The sequence below is a fragment of the Lepidothrix coronata genome, unplaced genomic scaffold (assembly GCF_001604755.1).
Source record: "Lepidothrix coronata isolate B3197 unplaced genomic scaffold, Lepidothrix_coronata-1.0 Scaffold36, whole genome shotgun sequence".
Classification (NCBI taxonomy): domain Eukaryota; kingdom Metazoa; phylum Chordata; class Aves; order Passeriformes; family Pipridae; genus Lepidothrix; species Lepidothrix coronata.
Window position 1 is genome coordinate 576,368 of NW_016690216.1, and position 9,798 is coordinate 586,165.

Sequence of the window (9,798 nt, forward strand, 5' to 3'; positions counted from 1 at the left end):
TTCAAGGCCAGGTTGGATAAGGCCTTGAGCAACTTCATCTAGTCCCAGCCTGGCATGGGGGTTGGGACTAGATGATCTTTAAGGTCCCTTCCAACCCCTTAACATTCTATGATTTTCTGATTTAACCCCATCTGTCCACCCAGCATGTCATTGGAGCATTGCATCTCCCAAAGCAAAACACCATTGTAGGCTTAAACTTTTCAAACCATTTGAAGATACAGCTTGTCAAATGCTTTAACTGTGCCAGTAACTCAACTTGATTAACACACCAACACATTACATGGGGGAAAATCATTTGGGCCCAAGCAGAGGAGCAGTGTGCTCGGCATTGGCCCAACACACTATGGTCAGTCTTACAAACCACAGCCAAGAAAACAACCAGGGGTCTCTGAAGGCAGCTGCAATGCTGCTCTGATGAAGACTAATGGATAATGGTGATTATCCATTAGCCTTGAGAAGGGCAAGAGCACTCTTGTTGTGCAGTTGAATGAAAAGTGTATGATTTTTGCAACAAAACAAACATTTTTGGTGTCTATAAAGACTATGCATGGTATAAAGAACAGCTTGCATTGTATAAAGCATTGTATGAAGAACAGAAAGGAGAAGTGAGGAAGGCATCCCCCATGTTTAGCTTTGAGAGTAGCCATAGTCATTGACTCATAGATTGGTTTGGTTGAAGGGACCTTTAAAGGCCATCAAGTCCAAACCCCTGCAATGAGCAGGGACTCTTCAACTCAATCAGGTTGCCCAACCCGACCCTGAATGTTTTCAGGGATGGGGCATCTACAACCTCTGGGCAACCTGTTTCAGTATTTCACCAATCCCATTGTAAAAAACTGCTTCCTTATATCCAACCTAAGCCTACCTCTTCCAGTTTAAAGCCATTGCTCTTTGTCCTATTACTGCACGCCCTTGTAAAAAGTCCCTCTTCAGCTCTTTTTGCAGCCCCCCTTTAGGTACTGGAAGGTGCTCTAAGGTCTCCCTGGAGCCTTGTTTCCTCCATGCTGAACAATCCCAACTCTCTCACCCTGTCTTCATAGGAGAGGTGCTCCAACCTTCTCATCATCTTCATGTCCCTCCTCTGGACTCTCTCCAATAGGTCCACGTCTTTCCTGTGCTGAGAACCCCAGAGCTGGACACATCAGTCTGTGGATTGAGCACTAGTTTCCTATAAAAAGTGAATGAATAAATAACTGAGTTACAAATAAATGACTGAGGTAGCTCACTAGTGATCTTAGCATTTGGAATCGGTGTGCCGTACACTGCCGCGAAGGGCGCTGGTGACGGTCACGATGCAAGGGGGCACCAAAACAGATGCGAGCCAGGCAGGAGTCGAACCTACAATCTTCTGATCCGTAGTCAGACGCGTTATCCATTGCGCCACTGGCCCCCGCACGTGGGGCTCGCTGCGGCTGTCGCCCCCTCACGGAGCCCCCGTCCCGCCGCTCGGCCCCTGCTCGACGGCGGAGCAGGGCGCATGCGCGGGGCCCCGGGCGGGGCGGGGCGGGGCGGCTCCTTGTGCGGCCGCTGGGGGGCGGGCAGCAGGTCCCTTCGATAGCTCAGCTGGTAGAGCGGAGGACTGTAGAGGTTCGCCCCGCGGGAATCCTTAGGTCGCTGGTTCGATTCCGGCTCGAAGGAGACGCCAAACTTTTTCCCTCCCCACTTGGGAATTTTTTGGTCCCTCGGTGAGGAACAGGAGGGCGGCTATGCTACCTCTCAGGCGGACGCTCCTAGAGCCGTTTCGACCATATGTGGTACGGAAGCAAGTCACATCTTTTTTTTTTCTTGGGGGGGGGAAACAAACAAACAAAAATTACTGCAGACGTGGCAGCCCCGCGGTAAACATTGAAATCCTTGTTGCAGCAATGCTTTGGGAAGTGCTTAGTTTTTTCTCATCATAATATTCATTATTATTATTATTATTGTTATTATTATTATATTTAATTATACTAAAAGATATTATAATTTAATAAGATTTAATTCATGATATTTTATAATAACCACAGCATTTTTAAGGGAAGGGACCTCTGGAGATCATCTAGTCCAACCTCCCTGCCAAGGCAGGGGTACCTAGAGCAGGTTACACAGGAATGCATCCAGGTGGGTTTTGAATATCACCGGAGAGGGAGACTCCACCACCTCCCTGGGCAACCTGTTCCAGTGCTCCGCCACCCTCAATGTAGAGAATTTCTTCCTTGTGTTGAGCTGGAACTTCTTATGTTTTAGTTTATGTTCATTGCTCCTTGTCCTGTCAATGGGCACCACTGAAAAGGGTCTTGCACCATCGTCATGGCACCCACCTTTGAGATATTTATATGCATTAATGAGAACCCCTCTCAATCTAATAATATATATTTGACATCCTCCTATGTGAAGCCAAAAAAATTAAGCATTTTTATCTCAATCTTAGCTATTTTTATTAGATCATCTTTTCCAAGATAGTCCTTAGTGTCCTAGTTCAGCTCTGGACAGTCTCTCCTCATTTCGCGTGTTGCTTTCCATGCTGCCAAATAATCCTTACTGATTGTGCTTTCTATGATGCCAGACAATCGTTACGAATGAGGGCTGTGAACATTCTGGCTGATAGGAGTGGAAGAAAGTGCTCCACCGTCTCTTGACTTAGCGCAACAGACATGATGTTTGGTCCTTTCGCTGTGCCATAAAGGAGGTTGTTCTAGGAGAACATGGAGCAGAGGGAGAGGGGCCATAGAGGTCCTTTATACAGAAGGGGTTTAATGCAGACAGGAGTGGGCTTGCTTAGGATATAGTTAATAAGAAAGCCAGCACTTATACTCTGCTTTTCCCCCCTGTTTTCTATTGTTTCCTTTTTCCTTCAAGTCTTCTTTTCCATTACAGGCACTACATAGGGTGCAGAAAAACATGCTTGGCAACAACTCCTTGCTTGGAGAAAGTAAACATGTCTGAAAGCATCCAAATCTGTCTGCAGAGCAGGGGAAGAATGGAAGTGAAGTTTTCTCCTTCAACAGAACGATGACTGAGTCTTCTCTCCTTGTGAGAGCGTTTCTCTGGGGTAGATTTCATATATGAGAGCAAAGAAGACCCACTCTCTGTGAGAATATAATGCAAGTAAGATTATCAGCAGGGAAACAGATTTATGAAACTCAGCAGGAGTCAGACCTGCAAGCTGCTCATCTGTAGTTACATGCTTTGTCCCTGGCTCCAGACACCTCTATATTAATTAGTATGGTTTTGTGTGTGTGTATGGACACACACATAGACACCAACAACAATCTTTTCTCCTTTCTCTTCCAGCACGGTGCAGTGCATCCCTCTCAGAAACTGGTTCAGGAGAAATCCAGGGATGAAAAACCTGCCCCTCAGAGAATAGAGGCACCAAGGTGAGCAAACATTAAGGAAAGACATTTTCTTAGGTGTCTGTTGTCCATACATATTTGCGCTCACCAGCCATCAAATCTAAATCCAAAATCTAGAAGTACATCCCTGTGCCACTCCCCAGTGTGGGTCAGGGCAAGACTCCATTCAGGGCCAAAGATCTACTTTTTTCATAAAATTCACCCCTTCCTATGTAAACATCTCTGAACTCCTTTGTTCCTTTTCACTGATTCAGTGGAAACTCTTCTTCTAAATGATAGCTCACAAAATAAAAACACGCTCAGGGTTTCTTCTGGAGAACAGACCATCTCCTTTCCCCCTCCAGCTCCATCTCTAGGACATTTTTTTCCCCTACCCACCCAGAAAGTATTGACACACATGCATTTCTGTGTAGCAGTGTATGTCCCATAAGGGAGAATGAAATCCAGGAAAGAAAAATAACAAAAACAAAAATGAAAACCCTCACGAAATGTAGACACTGATCTCAGGACTTACTTTATGCTAAGCAACTACTGTGCCTCTTGAGGAACAGCCTGTTACATTCATGTGACTGCTTAGTTTAGCTTCCCACTCTTCTAGGACATGCTCATGGATCTAAAAGTACTAAACACTTTTTACTCCAGTAACATCCTATTCAGTGCTTAGATGATTGTGTAGCTTGTGAAATATGTCATTTATGAGCAAGTTATTAGTGACGGTGACCTGCACGTACTTAATTATTTCCATATCTGGTCTCCAGTGAGGGCAAATAATGAACTGTGTGTGTACACCCTATTCAATCATTTGTATCACTTAATAATGAATTATTCCAGAGATTATAAAAACCCCATTCATATGCTGAGCAGGATAAGGAGGTACCAATACAACTTCTTCATTGTAAACCAAGCTTCCCTACTTTTTTCCTCCATCCATGCACAGTGGAGTGGGACTGTCAGGACAAACCAGGATTAGGAGATGGGGTGGGACTCTCCTGGAGCAAACCAGGATTAGGCATACGAGGTCTGGACAGCTGACAGCAGGCAAGGAGTGAAAAACTAGCAACAGCGAGCCAGGCAGGAGTCGAACCTACAATCTTCTGATCCGTAGTCAGACGCGTTATCCATTGCGCCACTGGCCCCCAGATGTTGGAGTTTCTAAATGAGAGTGGTCCTGGGTCTCTACCCCAGGGCTCCTGCCTGGCCCCAAAGGGAAGACCCTGATTTCCAGCATCACCAAAATGCAGAGGTTGCACAGTGAAAATCCCAATTTCTGTGTCCAAGCTCCATATCTGATGTCACTCCACTGTGATTAAGAGCTTTGCAAGTGCAAGCTGAGAACAAGTCACATTGTGTCACCTGCTGCAATATCTGTGCTGAGAGGAAAAAAGAAAAACGTCGTATCATCCAGTTCCCAAATTCTGGCAGTTGTCTCATGCCAGACACAATACAGACACAGACAGTTGCTCATGGACTGTGTCTCATGCCCCTGCCTCTAGCAGCCATTTGGGCCAGCAGAGCCTGCCTATTCCCGTGGTGTCTGGAGGAGGAATCCCAGCTGGTGGGAGGAGATGGGATCTGCCACTTCTATGATCCTGTGGCAGATGAGCCTTGTAGCCTTCATCCCATGCTTGGTCCTGCCTCCTTGGAAGAATCCCAGAGCAGACAGACAGGGCCTGCAGGGCTGGAACAGGCTGTGTGGTGCAGTGCAGAGCTGATCTGTTCAGAGGGAAAAGGGCAACTCTGAAGGCAGCAAGATAGCATCAGCACCTTGTCTTCCAGGGAACCCCCACGCCACTGTCACACCAATACCTCTCCCATTACAACGTGCCTGACTCAGTCTGCACGTTGGTTCCTGCCCCAGACTCTGAATTACTCTTGGTCTAGGCCCCATAATTTTTTCCTGCAGCTCAGCTGCCAGAGACAATGCTCTTTTGGACTGCCAGAACAGTCTTTGCGTTTGAATTCATACAAAGCATCACACTGGTACTTCACAAAGGAGACCAGTGTCCCCATGACTGTGGTCTTGGTCACTTGATAGGCTCCCCAAAGGCCACAAGATCCCAGAGCTTGTTTTACAGGTTTTACCCATCAATCACATGCAAACTAAGTTTTGCTTTTCCAGGAACAGCCAGGGATTTATAACATTCTGGATGCAATCTCAGGATTTCTTGGTGACGCTTGCTGCCTGCTTTTCTGAGCCCTTTGATTACCTTACAGCAGTCAAATATGTTGACCCAACATTGATAATAACTTGTGTGTCAGTGAGCTGCAAGCTTCTTTCCAATGGTATCCTTTGATTGCTGTTTGATTTCTGGTATGACACTTGTCTATTCAGGCTTTCATAAGCAGGTCTGTACCAGAGAGAGACAGGACACTGGAAACAACCTCTGCATATTTAGCCCTAGTTTCATTAGGCAAATGAAAAACAAAACAAAGCAGTTAAGCAGTGCTGAACATTAGGTAGCATGGAAAAACATGAATAGCTCTTTTTTCATTCCTTAGAAGCAGGATGGGATTCATGCAACCTGCTGCCAGGGAAAATGCCGGGAGCTGTTGGAGACAGACATTAATCACTGTAACCCTATTGGAACATGCATTGCTACTGTGCTTCCCTCAGCAGTGGTGATTTTGCCTGACTGTATGTGATAAGTGATGGCTTTTGGCTTGATTTGCTTGTGAGTGCTTCTTCAAGTCATGGACTATCCTGTGGGGTACTGAAGATATTATGTTTTGGATAACAATCAAGATGTTGAGGATGAAGTTTGAAAGGAGGATGAGCCAGTTTAGCATCTCCTTGCTACAAAGTAAAGAGGTCCCACTTCTCCTCCCCTCTTCTCTACTGCCCTCAACTACACAACTTGCCTCGTCCTTGCTCTGGCAGTCGATGGTCACTGCAGGCACCTGAGTTAACTTGATAATCCAGTAAAAAAGCGGGTAATTTTCCAAGGGTCAGCCGGGTGAATCAGCTCAGGTGATGTGCAAATGAGGGGACCAGACTTTGCAGCTAGGGCCAGCACAAGGGGAGGTGAGAGGCCCAGGCTGCCCCATCCTGCTGGCCAGGGCAGCTCAGCCTCCTACAGGTGCTTGCCCAGCTGCAGCCTGGAGGAGGAGTGTTGTGCTGAGATAATGAAGCAGAAGACATGGAGTGGGAGCCAGGTGTGAGAAGCGGGGAAGGTATTCAGTAGATGTGAGGTAGAGCCACTGTCTGCCTCCAGACAGCTCACTTCAGACCTGTTATTTCCATCATGTCTTCATTCTCATTCTTGCTCGCTTTAGCTTTTGCAGGTGCGAGTAGGGTGGGTAGTGAATATGAGGTCAAATTCCTCCTGATTGCCTCAGGCTGGTGCAGAGGGGTAAGCACTGAGGGAAGCAGCTCCTTCATAAGTAGCGACTTACAAATAGATCTTCTTTTGTAGATGGGTTCTGGGGTTTTTCCCCTGAGTTAGTAATGAAAAACCACAAAGTGAATGAAAGGAGGTAAGCATGTCCATGTTGTATGCTGGTGGGCATACAACAACAGGAAGAATGCAATTGCAAACAGGAGTTCACAGGGGTGGAGGTGGTGCCTTTTTCTAGTTGGGCATCTTGGACTTGCACCTATTCCTCCTCTTGGCAGCCAGAGAGATGATCAGGCAGGATAGAGGGCTGCCATGTATTAGCTTAGAGGTCCCAGGGATGTTACCCCTACTGTGATGATGGGATGAAGGATGTTGTTAGAAAAGAGTAGTCTCTCAGATTTCCCTGCACTTCTAACAGAATGCTCTGAGCAAACAAGGCCACTCTGTTTTGCCTAATGGAGCACGTACAGCATTCAAACATAGCTGTGCTGTGGTGCCTGGCAATTTGGAAAGCAGAACCCAGTGAGATGGGTCCTGCTTGAACCAAGGAGAGATCTGCAGCCAAGACTAATAATTTGAGACAAAGCCTTGGTCAAACATCAAACCATCCTAATGCCTGGAGGAAGCTGGAGCCAGAGCTGGAAAATCAGGCTAGTGGCCCAGGGAGGGAATGAATACAGTTAAAAGCTAGAAATGAGAAGGGGTAATACATCTCTAAGAGATGCTTTCTCCTTCTCCTGATTATTGGCTGTCCAGGAGGGGGCGGGGGGCTTTAGCTGAAGGAAGGCATATTGCTTTGCATATTTGCACACAATACTTTGGACGTTATGGAGAACAAGCTGGCAATCCAGAGTGCTTCTAAGGTGCCCCAAGCTCTACGTGGAGTTTTACCACATCCTTTGGCAAGTAACAAGTCATTAGTATCCAATTACACTGAAATCATACTTAATAGAAGACAGGTTAAGACAAAAAGCAAATAAAAACATATACTCACAGTTGCCAAGACAGATAAACATATAAAAGAGGTGGGTGGGGAAATGAGAGAAAACCAGGCTTCAGTTACTGGCTTTGAAGATTAAATCAGCAAGGCTATTCCCTCATATCCAGGCATTTTGCCGCAGGCTCTCCTCACACAGTGAGGAGCAAAGAGCCTATCTTACTCCACACCTTACACCTCAGGCTGTGTTGACCAAGAAGTTTTTCCTTGTGGGGGAACAAAGGACCTCTCATGTCCTCCTAAAATTTTTCTCCTAAAACTTCAAATTCTTCCAATCCTAGGAGTTCACCACCTTAGTATGGAGCTCCTCCTGTTTCTTCCCTATTCAGGAGACAGGATGGCCTTTCCTCTTGGCAAAAGTAAGAATGATTTCATTCCTTTAGCATTACCTGGCCAGCAAACAATACCTTGGCTCAAGTGCTAAGCCAGAGTGCTGTCGTGGGAAAGGCGTTGGTTCAGTTTGTGATGTCTCAATGCCATCATTTTCTTTTTCTTTTTTAAAATTTTTTTTTTCTGTAAAAATGTAAACATCTCTTCTTTGCCCTGCCTGCTATCATTATTCTGCTGGCATACAAAAAAGTGTGTGTTCCTAGTCAGGTTTGGTTTGGAGGGGATATGTTGTTTCAAGCTAGTGCTGGGAATAGAATGAAGGGGAGCCAGTTCCTGCCTGCTCAAGCAGAGGCTGCTCCTTCCTTGGTTAATGGGACTTGTCTTTTCAGGGGGAGGGTAAGACAGTCTGCTCCATTCATGAAAGAGGATAAAGGAGATGAAAGTTGTGGGAAGGAGGAGAAGCAGGTTTCTGCGGTGCAGTGAAGTAGCAGAGGAGGTGGAGGTATTGTGCTGAGCTCAAGAAATCACTTTTAAAGGACTTGTTCGATGCAGAGGACATCCTGAGACTTACCGCTGTACATGCACACGCAGCCTCCTTTTTTACGCTGTTGTGTCTTTTTTGCTTTGCATCTTCCTGTTCCCTCTGCAAATGTCCTCCTGCCAGTTTTACAAAGTGGCCTCACGTAGGGACCTCACAGAGATGCCCATTATCTGGCTGGCAGAACAGTTTCCTGCCTAAGCTGGGAGGAAATGGTCCAGTGTGTTTCTTCTCTCCTGCGTGGCTTCTACAGCATTTAGGACTGAGGGACGAGTGGGGTCAACACCAGGCCAGGACTGGAGAGCAGAGGCACTGATCCCACTGCCTCCCACATGCTGGAGAGTCATGCTTCCCTCAGAAAGCTGTAAACCATTGAATCACATGGAATCAATTAGGTTGGAAAAGACCTCTGAGATCATCAAGTCCAGCCTATGACCGAACACCACCATGTCAACTAAACCATGGCACTAAGTGCCACTTCCAGTCTTACCTTAAACACCTCCAGGGAAGGTGACTTCACCACCTCCCTGGACAGTCCATTCCAATGTCTAGTCACCCTTTCTGTGAAAAAATTCTTTCTAATGTCCAACTTAAAACTCCCCTGGTGCACCTTAAGACTATGTCCTCCTGTATTGTCACTAGCTGACTGGGAGAAGAGACCGACCCCCACCTGGCTACAACCTCCTTTCAGACAATTGTAGGGAGTGGTAAGGTCATTCCTGAGCCTCCTCTTCTCCAGGCTAAACAACTCCAGCTCCCTCAGCTACCCTTCACAGGATGTGCTCCAGACCTTTCACCAGCTTCATTGCCCTTCTCTGGACAACATGAGGAACAGGATGAAAATGAGAACACCAAGATGGAAAAAGGTGGAGCTTCCTGCTCTACACATGGGCCTCTTCAGATTCTCTATTTTTAAATTTCCAGCTTGGTGTATCTTGTGAGGTCAGGTATAAAGAGCATTTCACCTGGGAACACATTAAGAAGTCACCAGAGAAAGGATGAGAGAGTTGTCACCTTCTTCCTGCCTGACTAGGTGACACCTGGTTCATTAAAGAAACATACTTCCCTGAAAGTGTAGGATAGGTGACTTCAGTTCTGGGAATGAGCAGCCCATCTGAACATATTCCAGGAACCCAAGGAATTGGCTATGAGACCTGAGATATCAAGAGCACCCTAATGAATGCAACATGAGATATGACATGCAGAGGAAGCTTCTAAGGAAGCATTGCACCTTCTCAGGGTGATCACCTCCACACCTGGTGA

The 9,798-nt window shown here is 46.4% G+C and overlaps 3 non-coding genes across 3 annotated transcripts; 1 reads left to right on the top strand and 2 right to left on the bottom strand.

Moving 5' to 3' along the window:
* Positions 1 to 1,317: 1,317 nt before the first annotated feature.
* Positions 1,318 to 1,390, bottom strand: TRNAR-ACG. The gene has a single exon. It is a non-coding gene; the product is annotated as a tRNA-Arg (tRNA).
* A 158-nt stretch (positions 1,391 to 1,548) lies between these two features.
* Positions 1,549 to 1,638, top strand: TRNAY-GUA. The gene is given in 2 exon segments: positions 1,549 to 1,585; positions 1,603 to 1,638. It is a non-coding gene; the product is annotated as a tRNA-Tyr (tRNA).
* A 2,760-nt stretch (positions 1,639 to 4,398) lies between these two features.
* Positions 4,399 to 4,471, bottom strand: TRNAR-ACG. Its single transcript has one exon. It is a non-coding gene; the product is annotated as a tRNA-Arg (tRNA).
* Positions 4,472 to 9,798: the final 5,327 nt, after the last annotated feature.